The sequence below is a fragment of the Sus scrofa genome, chromosome 13 (genome assembly GCF_054392235.1).
Source record: "Sus scrofa isolate SSC_HxYL_T2T_F1_AM1 chromosome 13, Sscrofa_HxYL_maternal_Yorkshire_Landrace_v2.0, whole genome shotgun sequence".
NCBI classification, from domain to species: Eukaryota; Metazoa; Chordata; class Mammalia; order Artiodactyla; family Suidae; genus Sus; species Sus scrofa.
This window is the reverse complement of record NC_139395.1, coordinates 177092977-177117161: the sequence shown is the minus strand read 5'-3', so window position 1 is coordinate 177117161 and position 24185 is coordinate 177092977. Positions and strand designations below refer to the sequence as shown.

The window sequence follows — 24185 nt, the reverse complement described above, 5'->3', positions numbered from 1 at the left end:
ATTATATGTTTGGCTTAAACATTTGCTTGCTTTAAAAGATGCTTTGTTTAAAATAGACAGGGATCCTGCTGTGTAGCATTGGGAACTCTGTCTAGTCACTTAATGATGGAACATGTAATGTGAGAAAAAATAATGAAAACAATTAAAATAGACAGGGATTCAAAGGTATATAATAATTTTATTATCTGAAGATCCACTTCACAAGATTAGACGAGGGTATCTCACTTTTTTGTTTGTTTGTTTGTTTGTTTGTTTCCATGAAGGATACCTCTAAGCCCTTGGAAAGAGAGCAATGGATCATAGTTCAGCAGTTTTTATTTTTTCTGAGAAAATCTATGTTACTGCATATGCCTGTATTTTAAAAACTTCCATTGCTATAGAACATTCTCAGTTTACTGATGATTTACTGTCAGTTGTCTTGGTTTTTATTTGTTAATTCATTATTATGACCCCCAACCTAGATTGATAATACACACAGCTAGTAACTTCTGCTGGCATAATGGTCTGGTTCTCTAATTAATTATTTTCTTGAATCAGTAGTCTGACAGCAAACTATGGCTGTGTGAATGATGTCTGTTACCTACCAAGACTTATTTTCAGTTAGATAACTATGGAAGAGACAGTTGGAGGCCTCTCAGAAACTCAGAATTTCTGTGGAGCCTTCTCTTGCATATGTATGACCTATAGATTCCTCTGCTATGGTTTATCCTTTAGTGTACTCTCAATTACATTAGGCTTTCCACAAATTTACCAAAATCCCTAGTTCACTGATGTGACTGCATTCTCAGTTCTGTTATAGGTACCTGCTGTTTTTTGTTCTTCATTTTTGTCATTTTGGTAGAATGTTGGGAAAGAGATCAAACACATTAAAACCAAATTTGGACAAGATACTCTGTTGATTCCTTTGAAAGGGAACTATGAAATAACATATGCATTATTTAACGATTATTTAAGAGTAAAGCACAAAATTATATTGTTAGGTTCACTTGGTTATTTGGAACACTAATGACATTAGATTAAATCATCTTATGGAAATACACATGAAATATTATACATGAAATAATATACATGAAATAGTCTATATTATGAAGATGTACTGATTTTCTTAACCTAGAGATTTAAAAGTACTCATAGGTCCTCTCTCTTTATATACATGCATATACATACTTTTTCTTATTGTTTTATAACACCTTCTACTCTCCATAATATTGCTGATGAAATTATCCAACAATGCAAAGACACAAAAGCATCAGAGTTTAGGTAAAATCAAAGAAATACCAATCAAAATTAGAACAGTATTTCTAAAGTCTGGTTTATTGACAGAGTATGGCAGATTATTATTGAGTATATTTTTTAGGTTTATGTCAAGGCTTTATTCTTTCAGTTCTTAAAAAAAAGAGGTTCTAAAACTTCAGATGGCTTGGAATCATCTAGATTCCACCAATAAAGGGTATATTTTTTCCCTTTTTAAAAGTGCTACACCCTCAGTATATGGAGGTTCCCAAGCTAGGGTTTGAGTCAGAGCTACAGCTGCCTGCCTACACCACAGCCACAGCAACACTAGATCTGAGCTGTGTCTGTGAACTAAACCACAGACCATGGCAACACTGGATCCTTAACACACTGAACAAGGCCAGGGATTTTACTCGCATCCTCAAGGATACTAGTCAGATTCATTTCTGTTGTGCCACAATGGGAACTTTCTCACCCATAGAATTTTTAATTTATTATTTTTCTTGTTTATATTATTTTATTTTTTTTCTACTGTACAGCATGGGGACCAAGTTACTCTTACATGTATACATTTTCCCCCCACCATTTGTCCTGCTGCAATATAAGTATCTAGACATAGTTCTTGATGCTACTCAGCAGGATCTCCTTGTAAATTGATTCCAAGTTGTATCCAATAACCCCAAGCTCCCGATCCCTCCCACTCCCTCCCTTTCCCCCCCAGGCAGCCACAAGTCAATTTTCCAAGTCCACAATGCAACACTGCAACAGACAAGGGCTTAATCTCCAGACTATATAAGCAACTTATACAACTTAACAGCAAAAAAAGCCAATCAATCAATGGAAAAATGGGCAAAAGACCTGAATAGACTGTTCTCCAAGGATGATATACAGATGGCCAACAAGCACATGAAAAAATGCTCAACATCGCTGATTGTTAGAGAAATGCAAATCAAAACTACCGTGAGATACCACCTCACACCAATCAGAATGGCCATCATTCATAAATCCACAAATAACAAGTGCTGGAGGGGCTGTGGAGAAAAGGGAACCCTCCTGCACTGCTGGTGGGAATGTCAACTGGTACAGCCACTATGGAGAACAGTTTGGAGATACCTTAGAAATCTATACATAGAACTTCCATATGACCCCGCAATCCCACTCTTGGGCATCTATCCGGACAAAACTCTACTTAAAAGAGACACGTGCACTCGCATGTTCATTGCAGCACTATTCACAATAGCCAGGACATGGAAACAATCCAAATGTCCATCGACAGATGATTGGATTAGGAAGATGTCGAGTATATATACACAATGGAATACTACTCAGCCATAAAAAAGAACGGCATAATGCCATTGGCAGCAACATGGATGGAACTAGAGACTCTCATCCTGAGTGAAATGAGCCAGAAAGACAAAGACAAATACCATATGATATCACTTATAACTGGAATCTAATATGAGGCACAAATGAACATCTCAACAGAAAAGAAAATTATTTACTAATCTTAATGCTGATGATTTGGAATCATATTTATTGAAATACCATTTTGGACTAAATTTCAGGTTCCTCTAAAATGCATATGGTGAAGCCCCAAATTCTAAAATGGAGCTATTTGTAGTGTGACATTTGGGAAGTAATTAGGGTAAGATTGTATTATCATAAGGGTGGGGAATTCATGACAGGATTAGTGCACTTGTAAGAAGAAAAAGAGATAGAAGGGCTTGCCCTGCTCTCTCTTGGTCTCCCAATCTCTAGCACTATTTTACTCTCTCTCTCCTTCCCACCTTGATTACTCACCCCAGAAAGGCCATGTGAGCAGTTAGAAGGCAGTTTTCCATAAGTTGAGAAGTGGTGTCTGAGCTTGTATCACATCACTAGCACGTTGATCTTGAACTTCCCATCCTCTAGAGCTGTTAAAAAAAATAAAGCCTGTTGCTTAAACTACCCAATGCATGATATTTTGTTATAGCAGCTGGACAGATTAGGACAACTACTATTTTAAAATAACCAGTGAGGAGTTCCCATTTTGGCATAGCAGAAACAAATCCAACTGGGAACCATGAGGTTGTGGGTTTGTTCCCTGGCCTCGCTCAGTGGGTTAAGGTTCCAGCATTGCCATGAGTTGTGGTGTAGGTCAAAGATGAGGATCAGATCTGGCCTTGCTTTGGCCCTGGCATGGGCTGGCAGCAACAGCTCTGATTTGACCCCTAGCCTGGGAACCTCCATATGCTGTGGGTGCAGACCTAAAAAGACAAAGGACAAATAAAATAAAATAACCAGTGAATCAAAATTGTTGTAATAGCAAAATATTTAGAGACAAATTGCCGGAGTCCAGCTCCAGCAGCCAGGGTACCCCTCCAGGGATGGACAGTGTCGGCGAAGCACTCGGAGACAGCCTCTTTGTCCCTTCTTTCAGGGCGCTGGACTGTTCAAATTTTATTAGCATAGGTAACAGTTTATATAGACAGCTTAATTGTAACATACATCACAGTGCTTAAATCATATTCTCAATGGTTAAATTTTAGACTACATGGTACACAAGATATACATTGTGTTCTAATAATTTTAATTAAAACTAACAGATACATATACCCCCCACGCCACAGCAAGCTTACAGGCCCACTAGCTAGCTGAAAGCTGTGCTTCCCAGTGCATTCCCTCCCCCCACCCCCGCCACCCCCTACGCTCTCACCGGACCTGGGGCTGCCTACCATCCAGGAGGGCTGGCCTCAACAATTGCCTGAAGCCTACCACCGCAGGGGCTGTCCCTGCACAGGCCTGCTTGCCCTTTGGAGGGGCTACACTTCCGCAGAGCAGCACCAAACACCACCAGCCCCCGAGAAAAGGCCTGCAGCCCAGAAAAGCTAGAACAAGCTTAGCCAGGCTGTGAATAGATCGGCCTAATTCTCGGACGGTTTTTCTGAGTCAGGTTGCCCCGGGGAGGAGCCTCTTGGGTTTCCAACGTCACCGCTACCCGCCCAAGCCCCCAGGGGATGCTCTAGTGGATCAGCTGCATAGGACTGCCAGGTCTAGGCAGGACCCCCTGCAGCCCAGAAAAGCTGCAACAAGCCTGGCCAAGTCGGGAAAAGATCTCAGACGGTTTTTCTGAGTCGGGCTGCCCTGGGGAGGAGCCTCTTGGGTCTCCAACGGCCCTGCTACCCGCCCAAGCCCCCAGGGGGTGCCCCACTCCCATGAAATAACTGTTCAGCACCACCAGCCCCCTGGAAGAGCCCATGCAGCCCAGAAAAGCTGCAACAAGCTCGGCCAGACTGTGAAAAGATCCGCCTACATTCTCAGGCTGTCCTTCTGAGTTGGGCTGCCCTAGGGAAGAGCCTCGTAGGTTCTCAGTGACCCAGATAGCTGCTCCAGCCCCCAGGGGGTGCTGCACTCCTAAGGAACAGCTGCCCAACACCGCCAACCCCCTGCAAGAACCCCACAGCCTAAAAACACCAGAGCAAGCTCTGGATGACCAAGTGAAATCTGCTACCATCGTGGGGTGGACCTCCCAGTCCTGTCTGCCCTCAGGAAGTCCTCCTTTGCTTCAAAGAAACACTGTTAGCCCCATCAACACTCCAGAAAAGCCACACTGCCTCAAAAAAAGATTGACCAACAATTCCAGCCCTCAGGAAATACTCCATGGCAGTGACAAGGCAAACACTGCCCGATAACGGAGAGTACAACTCCACCAGGAGAAAGAAAACAACAAGCAAGATGAAGAAGCTGAGAAACCACCCCCAGGCAAACCAACAAGAGAACTCACCTAAAGCAGTCAACAATGAACCAGACCTCTGCAGTCTGACAGACCTGGAGTTCAAAAGAGAAATAGTCAAAATATGGAAGGAATTAAGAGAAGATATGAACAGTAATGCAGATACCCTCAGAAAGGAACTAGAAAAGATAAGGAGGAGCCAAGAAAAACTAGAACATTCATTTGCAGAGATGCAAACTGAACTAGGGGCAGTAAAAACCAGAATGAATAATGCAGAAGAACGAATCAGTGATATGGAAGATAGAATAATGGAAATCACTCAATCCGGTCAGCAGACAGAAAACCGAATCAAAAAAGTGGAAAGCAATATAAGACACCTATGGGATAATATAAAGCGGGCCAATCTACGCATAATAGGAATTCCAGAAGGAGTAGAAAAAGATAAGGGAATGGAAAATATATTTGAAGAAATTATCACTGGAAACTTCCCAAATCTAAAGGATACTGGATTCAAGATACAAGAAGCACAGAGGGCCCCAAACAAACTGAACCCAAACAGACCCACACCAAGACACATCATAATAAAAATGGCAAAAGTTAGTGATAAAGAGAGGATCCTAAAGGCAGCAAGAGAAAAGCAGAATGTTACCTACAAGGGAAGCCCCATAAGAATATCAGCTGATTTCTCTACAGAAACACTACAGGCCAGGAGGGAATGGCAAGAGATATTTAAAGTGCTAAAAGGAAAAAATATGCAACCTAGAATACTCTACCCAGCAAGAATATCAATTAAAATAGGAGGGAAAATAAAAATTTTTCCCAACAAACAAAAACTTAAAGAATACAGCAACACAAAACCCAGGTTAAAGGAAATATTGAAAGGGCTTCTCTAAACCAAAAAGAAAGGAAGGAAAGGGGAGAAAAAGGAAAAGAAAAAAAAAAAAGAAGAAGAAGAGGAAGAACTAGGACTGAGGAAACCGCAATCAGAGAGCAGTCACTCAAATAAGCCAGCATACAGATGTAATCATGAACATGCTTCAAACAAAATAAAATTAAAAAGAAAAAAATAAAAAAGAGTCATCAAACCATAAAATGTGGGCAAGGGATGTTAGGAAGTAAATAACCCTTTTTGTTTGTTTGTTTGTTTGTTCCTCTTCTTAATTTTAATATAGTAATGAAGTGTTTGAACCTACAGGACCATCAGGCTAAAACACACAATTATGGGAAGGGGTTAGCATACTTAAAAAACAGGGCAACCACAAGCCAAAACCAAATATTGCATTTGCAAAAAATGAAAAAAAAAATACACTCAAGCAGATAATAACAGGAGACCATCCAAGCAAAAAAAAAAAAAAAAAAAAAAAAAAGAAAGGAAGAATGGAGAACCATACAATCAACTAGAACACGAGGTTCAAATGGCAATAAATAATCATCTATCAATTATCACCTTAAATGTCAATGAACTGAATGCCCCAATCAAAAGACACAGACTGGCTGAGTGGATAAAAAGGCAAAAACCTTCAATATGCTGCCTACAAGAAACTCACCTTAGGACAAAAGATACATATAGTTTGAAAGTGAAAGGGTGGGGAAAAATATTTCACGCCAATAGACATGACAGAAAAGCAGGAGTTGCAACGCTCATATCAGACAAAATAGACTTTAAAACAAAAGACATAAAGAAAGACAAAGAAGGACACTATTTAATGATTAAGGGATCCATCCAAGGAGAGGATGTTACTATCATCAACATATATGCCCCAAATATAGGAGCACCCAGATACATACAACAAATATTAACAGACATAAAGGGAGATATTGATGAGAATACAATCATAGTAGGAGACCTAAATACCCCCCTCACATCAGTGGACAGATCCTCTAGACAGAAAACCAATAAAGCAACAGAGATCCTAAAGGAAACAATGGAAAAGTTAGACTTCATTGATATCTTCAGGACACTACATCCAAAAAAATCAGAATACCCATTCTTCTCAAATGCTCATGGAACATTCTCAAGAATCGACCACATATTGGGACACAAAGTGAATCTCAATAAATTTAGGAGCATAAAAATTGTCTCAAGTATCTTCTCTGACCACAATGCCATGAAATTAGAAATCAACCATGGGAAAAGCAAAGAGAAAAAAACCTACTACATGGAGACTAAACAACATGCTACTAAAAAACCAATGGGTCAATGAGGAAATCAAGAAGGAAATTAAAAACTAGCTTGAAACAAATGATAATGAAGACACAACCTCTCAAAATCTATGGGATGCTGCGAAAGAAGTGCTCAGAGGGAAATTTATAGCAATACAGGCCTTTCTCAAAAAAGAAGAAAGATCCCAAATTGACAACTTAACCCTCCACCTAAACAAATTAGAAAAAGAAGAACAAAGAAGTCCTAAAGTCAGCAGAAGGAAGGAAATTATAAAGATCAAAGAAGAAATCCATAAAACAGAGACTCAAAAAACAATAGAGAAAATTAATAAAACCAAGAGCTGGTTCTTTGAAAAGGTGAACAAAATTGACAAACCCCTGGCCAGACTCACTAAAAAAAGGAGAGGAAGAACCCAAATAAACAAAATTATAAATGAAAAAGGAGAAATCACAACGGATACAGCAGAAATACAAAAAACCATAAGAGAGTACTATGAACAACTGTATGGCAACAAGTTTGACAATCTGGAAGAAATGGACAATTTTCTAGAATCTTACATCCTGCTAAAACTGAATCAAGAAGAAACAGACCAACTGAACAGACCGATCACTAGAAATGAAATTGAAGAGGTCATAAAATCACTCCCTACAAATAAAAGTCCAGGACCAGATGACTTCACAGGTGAATTCTATCAAACATATAAAGAGGAATTGGTGCCCATCCTCCTTAAACTCTTTCAAAAGGTTGAAGAAGAAGGAATACTCCCAAAGACATTCTATGAGGCCACCATCACCCTCATTCCAAAACCAGACAGAGATACCACCAAAAAAGAAAACTATCGTCCAATATCATTGATGAATATAGATGCAAAAATTCTCAACAAAATCTTAGCCAACCGAATCCAAAAACATACCAAAAAAATTATACACCATGACCAGGTTGGGTTCATCCCAGGTTCACAAGGATGGTTCAACATACGCAAATCAATCAGCATCATACACCACATTAACAAAAAAAAAAAAAGTCAAAAATCATATAATCATCTCAATAGACGCAGGAAAAGCATTTGACAAAGTTCAACATCCATTCATGATCAAGACCCTCGCCAAAGTGGGTATAGAAGGAACATTCCTGAATATAATCAAAGCCATTTATGATAAACCCACAGCAAATATAATCCTCAATGGGGAAAAACTGAAAGCCTTCTCACTCAAATCTGGAACAAGACAGGGATGCCCACTCTCACCACTGCTCTTCAACATCGTTTTGGAAGTCTTAGCCACAGCAATTAGACAAACAAAAGAAATAAAAGGTATCCATATAGGAAGAGAAGAGAACAAACTGTCACTGTATGCAGATGACATGATACTATACCTAGAAAACCCTAAGGACTCAAACCCAAAACTACTTGAACTGACTAATAAATTCAGCAAAGTAGCAGGATATAAGATTAACATTCAGAAGTCAGTTGCATTTCTGTATACCAGCAATGAAACATTAGAAAAGGAATACAAAAATACAATACCTTTTAAAATTGTACCTAACAAAATCAAATACCTCGGAATACACCTGACCAAGGAGGAAAAGGACCTATATGCCGAGAACTATAAAACTTTATCAAAGAAATCAAAGAAGATGTAAAGAAATGGAAAGATATTCCATGTTCCTGGAGTGGAAAAATCAATATTGTAAAAATGACCATACTACCCAAAGCAATCTACACATTCAATGCAATCCCTATCAAATTACCCATGACATTTTTCACAGAACTAGAACAAACAATCCAAATATTTATATGGAACAACAGAAAACCCAAAATTGCCAAAGCAATCCTGAGGAACAAAAACCAAGCAGGAGGCATAACTCTCCCAGACTTCAAGGAAAACTACAAACCACATTCATCAAAACAGTGTGGTACTGGTACCAAAACAGACAGACAGAACAATGGAACAGAATAGAGAATCTGGAAATAAACCCTGACACCTATGGTCAATTAATCTTTGACAAGGGAGGCAAGAACATAAAATGGGAAAAAGAAAGTCTATTCAGCAAGCATTGCTGGGAAACCTGGACAGCTGCATGCAAAGCAATGAAACTAGAACACACCCTCACACCATGCACAAAAATAAACTCCAAATGGCTGAAAGACTTAAATATACGACAGGACACCATCAAACTCCTAGAAGAAAACATAGGCAAAACACTCTCTGACATCAACCTCATGAATATTTTCTCAGGTCAGTCTCCCAAAGCAATAGAAATTAGAGCAAAAATAAACCCATGGGACCTCATCAAACTGAAAATCTTTTGCACAGCAAAGGAAACCAAAAAGAAAACAAAAAGACAACTGACAGAATGGGAGAAAATAGTTTCAAATGATGCAACTGACAAGGGCTTAATCTCTAGAATATATAAGCAACTTATACAACTCAACAGCAAAAACACCAATCAATCAATGGAAAAATGGGCAAAAGACCTGAATAGACATTTCTCCAAAGAAGATATACAGATGGCCAATAAACACATGAAAAAATGCTCAACATCGCTGATTATAAGAGAAATGCAAATCAAAACTACCGTGAGATACCACCTCACACCAGTCAGAATGGCCATCATTCATAAATCCACAAATAACAAGTGCTGGAGGGGCTGTGGAGAAAAGGGAACCCTCCTGCTCTGCTGGTGGGAATGTCAACTGGTACAGCCACTATGGAGAACAGTTTGGAGATACCTTAGAAATTTATACATAGAACTTCCATATGACCCCGCAATCCCACTCTTGGGCATCTATCCGGACAAAACTCTACTTAAAAGAGACACGTGCACTCGCATGTTCATTGCAGCACTATTCACAATAGCCAGGACATGGAAACAATCCAAATGCCCATCAACAGATGATTGGATTCGGAAGAAGTGGTATATATACACAATGGAATACTACTCAGCCATAAAAAAGAATGACATAATGCCATTTGCAGCAACAGGGATGGAACTAGAGACTCTCTTCCTGAGTGAAATGAGCCAGAAAGACAAAGACAAATACCATATGATATCACTTATAACTGGAATCTAATATCCAGCACAAATGAACATCTCCTCAGAAAATAAAATCATGGACTTGGAGAAAAGACTTGTGGCTGCCTGATGGGAGGGGGAGGGAGTGGGAGGGATCAGGAGCTTGGGCTTATCAGACACAACTTAGAATAGATTTACAAGTAGATCCTGCTGAATAGCATTGAGAACTATGTCTAGATACTCATGTTGCAACAGAAGAAAGGGTGGGGGGAAAACTGTAATTGTAATGTATACATGTAAGGATAACCTGACCCCTTGCTGTACAGTGGGGAAAAAAAAAACTAACAGATAAAATACATCATGTACAATTATAATGGGTACAAAACATTACATGGAAAAAAACATTATATGAAAATAAGGCAATTCTGTACAAAACGTCTTGTGGTTACTCTTAGCAAGCACCACCCGTTATTGTTTTAAGCTAATCTTTAACAACTAGAAAGGTCACAAGCACAAGAATTTAACATTTACAAAAACTCATTTTTTAGATTAAAGCTTAGGGCACTCACTTCAAAGCATTATGGTCAGGGGACAGTATGAGAAAATATTTTTTATATCAAAGCAACTTAATTTCCTAAAACTTAAAAGCCTCCTACAAAATTCATTAAAAGCAAGATTATTATTTTTTCCATCAAGAATAATGTACGTCTACCCTATTCTAACCTATTGTACATTCCACAATGACCTAACTCTAAAACCTATTCTTACTTGTAACAAAACAGTGAACACTTTGTTTTTGCTTCCATTAGATCTGAATAGGGGGAATTTCACCAAGGTGAAACCCTTATTATTTTATTACTGTTCCAATTTTTGTACTTTCAATTTTATTGAATCACAAAACAATATAGAAAAATAACAAAGAATAACAAAAAAATAACAGAAAAAGATGAATGATAAGTACATAACAGGAAAGACTGAATTTTCCAAAAAGCAATTTTTATTCTTGCACTATTGTGCAAAGCCTTCATTTTGTTATTGTTGCCACTGTTGTCAGGATAGCAGGTGAGCCTCCTTGTTTTTAGACTTGCCCTCAGAACTGTGCCACCGGGTAAGTCCTTTTCCCTATTTCTAAACCTGTCTTCGGAACTGTGCTGGCAGGTAGGCTTTTTTTCCTAGGTTAGGAACCCTGCCTTCGGAACTGTGCCATCAGGCTAATTCCCTTCCTTGGTCTCCTGTATCTCCTTGGCTCCCCGCAACAAATCAAAGAGAAATGTCTACACTCCCTACTTAAACAGTACTATGAAAATACTCTAAAAGTTTTCACCTTTTGCACTCTAATTTCTTCCATGTTTAGGACAGGTAGATGTAGATGTCAATAATGACATTTGTTTCAAAGGATGAAGAATTGTGTACTTTTCTATAACTCTCTTAGGAACCACAACTGACTGTGATGATAAACAATCAAAATCTCATTCTCTAATTTCAATAAGGTTAATGGGAAGGAAATATGTCCATTAGAAAAAACTGATTGTCAAATATTGTACTGTATCAACACTTTATTTTATTTGTCTTTTTTGTCTTTTCTAGAGCTGTGCCTGTGGCATATGGAGTTTCCCAGGCTAGGGGTATAAATGGAGCTGTAGCTGTCAGCCTACACCCAAGCCACAGCAATGTGGGATCCAAGCCACGTCTGTGATCTACACCATAGTTCATGGAAATGCCGGATCCATAATCCACTGAGCAAGGCCAGGGATCAAACCCACAACCTCACGGTTCCTAGTCGGATTTGTTGACCACTGAGCCACGATGGGAACTTCCTGTATCAATTATTTGAATGACTTTTTTTGTTCCACCATTCTCAAAAAAGTTTCAGATACAAAATGTCCCCCTGGCTGTAACAACGTGATATTTACCCCCTCTCTGCAGGTACTCTCGATGTGAGACTTATTTGACATCAATAACTGACAATGCGATCATAATATTTCCCTTATTTTTCAAGAAAAAGAAAGATTAACCAAGCGTACAGCGAGTGTTAGAGACTTCAAAATATATAAGTCTGGAAGATTGAAACAAAAAGTAAGACCCAACCATTCACTGTTTACACAAAAACCATCTTAAATATAAAGATCAACATAAGTCCCAAATAAATTAAAGGTAAAAAGATGAAAAAATATAGCATGCAAAAGCCAGAAAAAAAAAAAACCTGAAGTGGTTTTACTGATAGCAACTAAACAAACATACTGATGTTATGGAACATTGTGAAGAAGAGAAGAAGAACGCAGTATTTTAAAGCATACAAGAAATATCTATCAAGATATGATAAGTTACTGACTTGGATATTTTACTTATGAGTGCTTTTTTCTGTTGTTTGAAATCATCCATTGCACTCCACTCTCTTGGTACGATAAAGATATTTTAAAGCATGCAAGGACATTTTAAAATCATTATGCCAATTCTTTAACAAGAAAGAATTTCAAACTCATTATCTTCACAAAGAAAGAATAAGTGACAAAAGCCAAGTGATTTATACCTCCTACAACAATTTACTTCTTTTACTAGAGACTAATGATTTAGAACAAAAGAGTAAAGTTCTCATACTGTTGCATTCCCCTCCTCTCCTTTCCACTTCTCTCCCCTTCCCTTCCCTCCCTTGTCTTTGCTTTATTTTCTTTTTATCTATAGTGAATTGCTACAAAACTAATAAATTGCTTAATCTAGACTCATTGATAACTGGCATTATATATGTGGATTAGATTCTTTCACTTTGACAATCTCATATAGAATTTATAAAGAAAAATAGGGCATATGCTATTTTCTCTCCAAGGGCAAGCAAAAAATAAGGCTCAATATGACATAAGTGGGAGATCATATACCCTCTATGTTCCAATTCTAGTAATCAGCTTTTTTGGAGTAGTAAGCTCAGGTTGCACTAGCAGTGAATGTGATGTTAGCAGCAGTTTTTGTGCTTCTTGACAAAGCATTAGAAATGTGACCCTGAAAATAAAGACTAATGATTTCTTAAAGCATCTATTTTTTTCATTTTTCTGATATATGTGTAGTGATTTCTGTTTCTTGCACCAAAATGTGACAGAGGAGAAAGGGAACCCTCATGCACTATTGGCAGGGATGTAAACTGGTTCAGCCACTATGGAGAACAGTACAGAGGTTCCTTAAAAAAGTAAAAACAGAACTATCATATGATCTTGCAATCCAATTCCTGGGTGTATTATCTGGAGAAAACTTTTATTTGAAAAGAGACGTACACCCCAGTGTTCATAGCATCACCATTTATAATAGCTAAGGCATGGAAACAATCCAAATGTCCATTGACAGATGACTGGCTTAAGAAGATGTGGTGTATATACACAATTGAATATCACTCATCCATAAAAAATGAAATATTGCCATTTTCAGCAATGTGGATGGGTATGGAGAATAATATATTTAGTAAGTCAAAGACAAATATCATACGATATCACTTATACATGGAATCTAAAAAATAATATGAATGAATCTATATAAAAAACAGAGACACACAGACATAGAAAACAAACTTATAGTTACCAAAGGGTAAAGGGATGAGGAAAGAGATAAATTAGAAGCATGAAATTAACAAATATACACCACTGTACATAAAATATATAAGCCACAGGAGTTATTGAATAGCACAGGAAATTATATTTAATATCATGTAATAACCTAAAATGGACAATAACCTGAAAAATATAACTAAATCACTTTGCTGTACACTTGAAATTAATACAATATCATAGATCAACTATGCATAAATTTTTAAAATGACAGTGAATTAACTTTTATAAATTTATAATTTTAGAACATTTTACAAGGGTTTCATATTATTAAAACTTGTTTAATATCTAAATGATTTCTTATTCATATATATATACATATAAATCTACATGTATACATACATGTACATATGTATCCATAATACATCTATACCTATAATTAGAAAGAAGGTTATTCATAAATATAGACACATAAAATCACAAATATATCTATCCAAATAGCTGACATGATTCAACAAACTAGGGAGATACTTGAAAAATAATGAATACTTCATAGTGAAGGAAGCTTACGATTGAAAAATAAAGATTTCTATTTCTCAAGCACAAATTAAAGAAGGAATAGATTTTAAGATGCCACATGAGAAGCAGTGCATAACTTATGCTGTTGGAAGCAGGCTGTCTTCAGGAACTCCCACTGAATTGATACTAAGACCATCAGGTAAGTACCATAGGCTCCAGAAGGCAGTCGACCAATCATAATATTATGGCAGCTTAAAATTGATTTTTATCCTATAATTTTTTAAACTTTATAAAATAATAGAAAGATACCTAGATTTCTAGTGTGAAAACCTAGATAAAATAGGTTATATGACTTGGGGAAGGTCTAAACCTGAATTTATTCCAACTGCTGAATGTGAAAAAAATATCAGTATACCTAAAAAAAAAAAAAAAATAGAAACTGTTGTGAGAGATAGAGAAGATAGTATAAGAGAAAGGGCCTTTTAAACATAAAAATATTTTGCACTTTTACATTTTTATCTCTACTAATTCTACAGCAGAATAGTTAAAATCCACAACTTTAAAAATCTCTATGCAGTGATATGTTCTCATCTTTTGAGTTTACGGCTCTTATCTCTTAATTAATTCTGAGTTTGGCCCAGATACTCAGTAGAAGATAGAATTTGCTATGAGTGAACATAAACTTCCTTGATAGATACTAAACTTGGATAAATTATTCTATTTTATTTTTTGTACAAAAGAATATTGCTTAATGAGATGTAACAAAATAATAAAAAGGAAAAAATTCTGTATTTTTAATTATACTCAAATTTCATGATAATGATGGAACATTAACTTGAAATTTGTTTCATTTCAATCATATATATAAGGATTATTGGATAAATAAATTTTTCCTTACCTTGAAGACATTGTTGACTTCTACTATTTTTTGTGTAATTGCTACACTACTTTTCCATTGTATTTTTATTAAATATTGAAACAACTAGATAAATTTTGTTATGTTAGACATCTTAATAAACTGTTTAAATAATTTACAAAAATTATGACTGAAAAATTAAAATATGCTGATTCTGGAAGACACAATAAACTTTGAAATGTATTCTTTGACAATGACAGAGGTGGGAATTAAGAGTCTCCATTACATGTTCAAGATTATCTGAATAGATTTTTTTAAAGCAGGAGAGAATTCTGGAAAGATGGTAGAGTAAGAGCACCAGAAATATTACTCCCTATCTAAACAATTAGAAAACACTGAAAAAAATTTTCTAATAGAAACACTATGAAACTCTAGAGTCTATTGCAGGCTTGCAATATCCAGGGAGGGCTTGGACAGTAAATTATAGTTAGTTTTGGTCAATTTTTGCACTGAGCAAGTAGCAGCTACCCATCCCCAGTCCTAATCCCATGGCAAGCAGCTGTGCATGTGTTTCCCGGAACACCTTGCATACAGTCATATTGGGAGGTGGGGATTTCTGCAGTGATGGATGATCAGCAATTCTGATCACAGAGATGCAGACAAAGAAGAGATGGCCATCCCACTATTGTTGTGAGCCTAATGCTTTCAGATTAAAGTGACTTACAGAGAATTTAAAAAGCTGGCACCCTTTCCCTTCCTTTAATTTTCCAATTTCTCCCATTTTTTTGAGCCAAATATTAAGGATGAATACATTCAAAAGCAACCACAAGGAGAAGAGAAAAGATGGAAGATTAGAAGGATTCAAGTTCACCTCCTCTCATGAGAATACCAAAATTACAACTAACTGCTTAAATATCAAAAGGAAAACAGAATGAAAGCTACCAAAAAAGATATCATACACTTAAAGACAAAGAAGAAACCACATCAAGATCGTAGGAGGGGCACTTTCATCACATAAGTAATCACATACCCAGCCAGTGGGTGACCCACAGACTGGAAAATAACTATATAGCAGAGGCTCTACCACAGGAGTGAGACTTCTGAACACCAGGAGATTCCAGAGACTGGGAGTCTGGCATTGGGAGGAGGAGCCCCAAAGTATTTGACATTGAAGCTCAACAGGACATTGAGTGCAAGAGGTCCAGTGGACTGGAGCACACAGAGATTCCACTACTGGAGAGTGCACACAGGGTTTCATGTGCACTAGGTCCCATGGCAAAGCAGGGACTCTGTAAGAATCTGGGTCAGACTTACCTACAGGTCTTAGAGGGTCTCCTGGGAAAGCAAGGGGTGGCTGTTCCCTGCTCTGGGGGCAAGCCATTGGAGGCAGAGGGCTCATAAAAATATTCAGTGTGAGGTCTCATATATGCAGCCATTTTGGAATAATCTGGTCCCACCCATCAGTGCTGAAAAGCCCGAGGCCAAGCAGCAAATAGGATGGGAAACAGCAAGGCCCATCTGCAAACATTTGGCTTGAAGTCCTACAAGACACAAAGCCACCTCTAATCACACCCAGAGACAAAGCCCCACCCACCAGAGGGAAAAGAATCAGCTCCACCTACCAGTAGCAAGCACCTGTTCCTCCTATCAGGAAGCCTGTCACAAGATCCTGTTTCAACTTTACCCACAAGGGGGAAGACACCATAAAGAAGTTACAAGCCTGTAACCTACAAAAAGGAGATCACACCAAAATCTATACAAAATGAAAAGTCAGAGAAATATGAGCAAGAAGAAGGAAGAAGAAAACCCCCCAGAAAAACAGCTAAGTGAACTGGAGATAAGCAACTTCCATGAAAAAAGACTTTAGAGTAATGATAGTAAAGATGTTCCAAGATCTCAGAAAAAAAAAAAAGAAAACTGGAGGCAAAGATCAATAAAATACAGGAAACATTTAACAAAGCAATAGAAGATTTAGAGGTTAAACAAGTAGATATGAAAAGCACAATAACTGAAATAAAAAATTCGCTAGAAGGAATGAATAGTAGAAAACAGGAGGCAGAAGAATGAATAAGTCCGGTGGAAAACAGACTGGTGGGAATCACTGACACAGAACAGAATAAAGAAAAAAAGAATATAAATAAATGAGGACAGTCTAATGGAGCTTTGGGACAACATTAAACACACCAATGTTCTCATTAGAGGGTGCCAGAAGGAGAAGACAGGGAGAAAGGGCTGGAAAAATATTTGAAGAGATAATAGCCAAAACCTTCCCTAACATGGGAAAGGAATCACTCACTTGAATCCAAGAAGCACAAAAAATAGCATATAGAATAAATCCAATGAGGAATACCTCAAGATACAAACTGACCAAAATTAAAGACAAAGAAAAAATCAGCTAGGGAAAAGCAGGGAATAACATACAAGAAAACCAATAAGGTTACCAGCTGATTTTGCAGCAGACTCTGCAAGATAGAATGGAGGGGCACAATAAATTTAAAGTGATGAAATGAAAAAACCTACAACTGGCATATTCTACCCAGCAAGGTACTCATTCAGATTTAAGGGGGAAATCAAAAGTTTTACAAACAACTAGAAACAAGAACTTTTACAAATGACAAGGCATACTGGTAAAGACAAACATATAGTAAGAAATCATTGACACACAACTATGATACCAAAACCAGCAGTCATAAGAAGAGGAGGGTTCAAATGCACAATACTGGAGATACATTTTCATTTAAGAGATCAACAACTTAAAACAAGTTTGTATATATAATATTCCTATACAAAAACCTCATGTTAACTGCAAACCAAAAATCCATGATAGACACACACACAAATAAAGAAAAAGCAACCCAAACACAAACACTAAATACAGTCATCAAACCACAAGATAAGAGAACAAAACAAAAGAGGGGAAAAAACTCAGCAAAAGCAAACCCAAAACAATGAACAATATGGTAATAAGAACAAACATGTCAATAATTACCTTAAGCATAAGTGGACTAAATGCTTCAACCAAAAGATACAGACTTCGTGAATGCATACCAAAAGACATAACTCATATATACTGTCTACAAGAGATACACCTCGGTTCTAGGAATGCATAAAAACTGAAAGTGAGAGGATGGAAGAAGGTATTCCATGCAAACAGAATTCAAAAGAAAGATGGAATAGCAATGCTCACATCAGACAAAAAAGACTTTATAATAAATACAATTACAAGAGACAAGGTAGGTCATTACATAATGATTATTGGATGAATCCAAGAAGAAAATATAACAACTGTAAATAAACACCCCCCTTACATAGGAACACCTCAATATTTAAGGCAACTGTGAACAACCTTAAAGGGAGAAATCAGCAACACAATAACAATGGAGGACTTTAACACGCCGCTTACGTCAATGGATAGATCATCCAGACAGAAAATCAACAAGAAAACCCAAGACTTAAAATGATGCATTATACCACACTGACTTGAGAGATATTTATAGAACATTCCATCCCAAAGCAGTAGAAGACACAGTCTTCCAAGTGTATATGGAATATTCTCTAGCATAGATTATACTCTAGGCCACAAATCAAGCCTTGGTAAATGTAAGAAAATTGAAATCAAAGCTAGTATTTTTATCTGATCACAAACCTGTAAGATTAGAAATCAAGGACAAGGATACCTACAAAAACACAAAGAAGTGGAGATTAAACTATATGTTACTAAACAACCAATGAATCATTGAGGAAATCAAAGAGAGAATTAAAAAATACCTAGAGGTAAATGATAATGACCAAAACAAGTGGGATGCAGCAAAAGTATTCTAAGAGGGAACTTTACAGCAATAAAGCCTACCTCAGGAAATAAGAAAAATGTCAAATAAACAACCTAACCTTACACCTAAAGCAACTAGAGAATGAAGAAAAAGCAAAATGTAAAGTGAGTAGAAGGAAAGAAATCATAAATTTCAGAGCATAATTTAAATTAAATAGAAACAATGAAAACAATAGAAAAGATCAGTGAAACTAAAATCTTGTTCTTTGAAAAGGTCAACAAAATTGAGAAACCTCAGCCAGACTTATCAAGAAAAAAAGGGAGAGGGCTCAAATCAATAAAATTATAAGTGAAAAAGGAGAAGTTACAAAGGACACCTTAGAAATACAAAATATCATCAGAGACTATTACAAGCAACTATATGAAAATAAAATGGAAAACCTAGAAGAAATGGACAGATTCTTAAAAAGGAACAACCTACCAAGAATGAATGAGACCAAAACCAAAAATATGGAAAGACCAATCCCAAGTACTGAAATTGAAAATGTAATTAAAAAAACTTCCTAGCAATCCCACTCTTGGGCATATATCCAGAAAAAAGAATTTCCTTGAAAAAGATACATGCACCTGGATGTTCACTGACGCACTATTTGCAATAGCCAAGATGGAAACAATCTAAAGGTCCATTGGTAGATGACTGAATTAAGAAGATAAGATATATATCAAATAATACTCAGCCATAAAAAAGAACAAAATTATGCTATCCACAGCAACATGGATGGAACTAGAGGCTCTCAAAGTAAGTAAGCCAGAATGAGAAAGATACATACTATATGATATCACTTATATCTGGAATCTAATACAGAGCACAAAAGAAGCTTTCCACAGAAAAGAAACTCATGGACTTGGAGACAGACTTATGGTTGCCAAGGGGGAGGGGGAGGGAGTGGGATGGACTGGGAGTTTGGGGTTAATACAAACTATTGAATTTGGAGTGGAGAAGCAATGAGATCCTGCTGTATAGCACAGGGAACTACATCTAGTCATTTGTGATGGGACATGATGGAAGATAATGTGCAAAAAAGAATGTATTTGTATGATGGGGTCAATTTGTTGTACAGTAAATATTTACAGAACACTGTAAATCAACTATAATGGAGAAAATAAAAATCATAAAACAAAATATTTCCAAATATCAAAAGTCTGGGATCAGAAGGCTACATAGGTGAATTCCATTGAAACTTCAGAGAATAGTTAACATCTATCTTTCTGAAACTCTTCCCAAAAATAGCAGAGATAGGAACACTCTCAAGCTTATTCTGTGAGGACATGATCACCTTGATACCAAAATCAGACAAGGGTATCACACAAAAAAAGAAAGTTACAGGCCAGTATCACTGATGAACATAGCTGCAAAAATCCTTAACAATATATTAGTTAACCAAATGCAAATGTCTATTAAAAGGATCATATGTCATAATCAGGTTGGATTTATCCCAGGGATGCAAAGATTTTTCAGTAGCCACCAATCAGTGTGATACACCACATTAAGAAACTGAAGAATAAAAACCATATAATCATACAATCAATGCAGAAAAAGCTTTTGACAAAATCCAACACCCATTTTTGATAGAAGGAATTCACTTCAAATATAATAAAGGCCATATATAACAAATGCACAGGTAACATCATTCTCAATGGTGAAAAGCTGAAAGAACTCCCACTAAGATCAGGAACAAGACAAGGATGTCCACTTTTGCCAATTCTATTCAACACAGTTCTGTAAGTCCTAGCCATGACAATCAGAGAAGCAAAAGAAAAAAAAAAGGAATCCAAATTGGAAAGGAAGAAGTAAAACTATCACTGATGGCAGATGACATGACACTATATATAGAAAATCCTAAAGATGCTACCAAAAGCACCTAGGGTTCCTCAATTAATTCAGTAAAGTAGTAGGATACAAAATTAATATGTAGAAATCTCTTGCATCCTTAAACACTAACAATGAACTATTGGAAAGAGAAATTAAGGAAATAATCCCACATACAATTGCATATGTACACTGCAATATATGGTATAGTTGACCAAGAGGGACCTGCTGTATAGCAAAGGGAACTCTACCCAATATTCTGTGATGGTCTATGTGGGAAAAGAATCTGTAAAAGAATGGATGTGTATACATGTAAAACTGAATCACTTTGTTGTAAAGTAGAAAATATCACAAGATTTTAAATCAATTATAGTTCAATAAAACTTTAATAATGAAAAAAATACCCAAACCAAAAGCAAACACAAATTTAGGACAAATAAGAATGCTACTATGCATGCCCAGAGAAATGTTCAGGTCGAGAAAAAAACATGAAAAGCCTTAAATTTATACCTCAAGCTGATCTTTAACAAAGGAACATCTTACATCAAGAAAAAAATAAAAACAGAAAACAGTAAACTCTGAAGAAGGTGAGAATTTAATTTTGAGAGTTACTATATTGTTAGATTCAAATACCATTTTTAACAAAAATCTCAACGCATACAAAGAAACAAGGAAGTGTGACACATTCATAGGAAAAAATAAATAAACCAAAACTCTCCCTGAAAAACACCTGATGGTAGATCTAGTAGATAAATACTTTAAAATAATTATCTTAAAGACTTTTTGAAACTACAGGAATTTGTGGGAAAGGTCAATAAAATAATGCATAAACAAAATGTAAATATCAGTGAAAAGTTAGAAATCTAAAAAGAAATCAAAAATAAATTTTGGAGCTTAAAAACACAATAAAAGAAATTAATATTCTCTAGCGAGATTTAAAGAGATATAAATAGACAGAAGAAAAAGCAGTGAACTTGAAAATAAGACAATGGAAAGTATAAAGTCTGAGGAATAGAAAGGAATTTCTTTTTTGTATTTTTAGGGTCACACCTGTGGAAATTCCCAGGCTAGGGGTTGAATCAGAACTGAAGTTGCCAGCCTAAGCCAGAGCAATGTCAGATCTGAGCCATGTCTGTAACCTATACCACAGCTCATGGCAATGCTGTATGCCTAATCACTGAGTGGATTGAACCCACATCTTCATGGGTACTAGTCGGGTTCATTACTGCTGAGCCATAAAGGGAACTCTGAAATGAAAAATATTGAAGAAATGTTAATATAGCCTAAGGGATTAATCAGAAACCATCAAGAAATCCAACAGACACAAATGGGAATTCCAGAAGAAGAGCAAGAGAAAAGGGCAGAGAGAATATGCAAAGAAAAACTGGCTGAAAACTTGTGATAATTCATGAAAAAAATGAACGCAAACATCCAGAACCTCAACAAACTAAAAGCAGGATAGGCTCAAAGAGTTCACCTTGAGACAAATAATCAAACTGCCAAAAGCCATAGATAAAGAGAGAATTTGGAAAGCAGAAAGGGAGAAGTAACTCTTCATATACAAGGGATCTTCAATTAGATTGTCAGTATAACCTACTATAGCCAATGTCTTGGGATAGAACACAATGGAAGACAGTATGAGAAAAAAATGAGTATATATGTATGACTGGGTTACTATGCTGTACAGAAGAAATTGTCACATTATAAATCAATTGTACTTTAATAAAAAGAGATTATCTTTTTTTTTGTCTTTTTGCCTATTCTAGGGCTGCTCCCACGGCATGTGGAGGTTCCCAGGCTAGGGGTCTAACTGGAGCTGTAGCCACAGGCCTACACCAGAGCCACAGCAATGCAGGATCCGGGCTGCATCCATGACCTACACCACAGCTCACTGCAATGCCGGATCCCCAACCCACTGACTAAGGACCGGGATTGAACCCGCAACCTCATGGTTTCTAGTCAGATTCGTTAACCACTGTACCACGAGGGGAACTCCAAAAAAAGATTATCAGTATGTTTTTCATCGAGAACTTCAAAGGCCAAAAGCAATGGGCCAATATACTGGAAGTGCATAATGAAAAACTTTCAACCAAGAATCCCATATCTGAGAAAATTTCTTCAAAAGTGAAGGAACGATTAAGACATACTTAGATAAATAAATACTGAGAGAATTCATTAATACTAGACCTTTGGCACAGGAAATGCTAAAGAGAGTCCTGTAGGTTGAAGTAAAAGAATATTAGATGATAAATTCATAAGGTGTATGAAGAAATAAAGAATGTCAGTAAAATTTATATATAGGCAATTATAGAAGCTATTATATTCTAACAATGATGCTTAATTCCAACTTTTGTTTCTACAATATTTAGAAACTAATATATTTTTAGTAAGCTGTTTTCCATAAGTTGGTGTTATTATAATTCGTTGGCAACTCCACATTTTATTTTCTACATAATTTAAGGGATTCATGCACTAAAATTATTAGTTTGTGTTTTTGGACACATAATGTATAAAGTTCTAATTCTGTGACATCAACAAGAAAAAGGCAGGGACAGAGCTGTTAAAGAAATTGAGTTTTTGTGTGTTATTAAAGTTAAGCTAATATAAACTGAAATCAGACAGCTGTAAATTTAGGGTGTTAAACATGGTAACTACAAAGAAAAAAAGAACACACAGAGAAGGAAATAAGTAAGGAATTTAAGCATTTCATCACCAAAAAACCCAACTAACTACAAAAGAAGATGATAATGCAGATAAGACAAAAAATCTAAAGACATATAACAAAAATAACATTGTAAATCAAGTATAGTAAAAATTGAAAAAACAAGGTAAAATGATAGAAGTTATACCTTTCTTATCAGTAATTACTTTAAGCATAAATGGATAAAACACTCCAAACAAAAGACACAGATTGACAGAACAGATAAAAACAGATAATCTAAGTAAATGCTGTTGGCAAGACATTCACTTCAGGTCCAAAACATACCATCAAGTTGAAAGTGAAGCAATGATGTCTTAATCAGCTTGGGCTGGTATAATGAAATATCATAAATTGAATTGCTTGTCAACAACAAAAATTTATTTTTCACAGTTCTCAAATGCAGAAATCAGAGACCATGGTACCAGCATGGTAAAGTTCTGGTGAGAGTCTCATTCCTGGTTTGCAGATGGCGGCTTTTACACTGTATCCTCAAATAATGGAGAGCAGAGACAGAAAGAAAGCTCTTTCATGGCTCTTCTTATAAAGGCATTAATTCCACTTATAAGAGATGCACTCTCCTAACTTAGTTACCTTTCAGAGCCCCTAAATTCTAACACACATTGGGGATTAGAATTTCAACATATTTTTCCAATCCAGGAACATGGAATATCTTTCCATTTATTTACATCTTTTTTAAATTTCCTTGATTTATAGTTCTCGGCATATAAGTCCTTTACCTCCCTGGTGTATTCCCAGGTATTTGATTTTTTGAGGTACAATTTAAAAGGGTATTGTATTTCTGTATTCCTTTTCTAA

The 24185-nt window shown here is 36.4% G+C and overlaps 1 protein-coding gene across 1 annotated transcript in view; it reads right to left on the bottom strand.

The window, feature by feature from the left end:
* Positions 1-3033: 3033 nt before the first annotated feature.
* The window catches only part of LOC146397788 (uncharacterized), a 797689-nt gene continuing 776537 nt past the window's right edge, over positions 3034-24185 (bottom strand). The window contains exon 2 of the transcript XR_014823574.1: positions 3034-3146. The gene's annotated coding sequence lies outside the window, so the exon portion shown is untranslated. The remainder of the gene's footprint in view (positions 3147-24185) is intronic.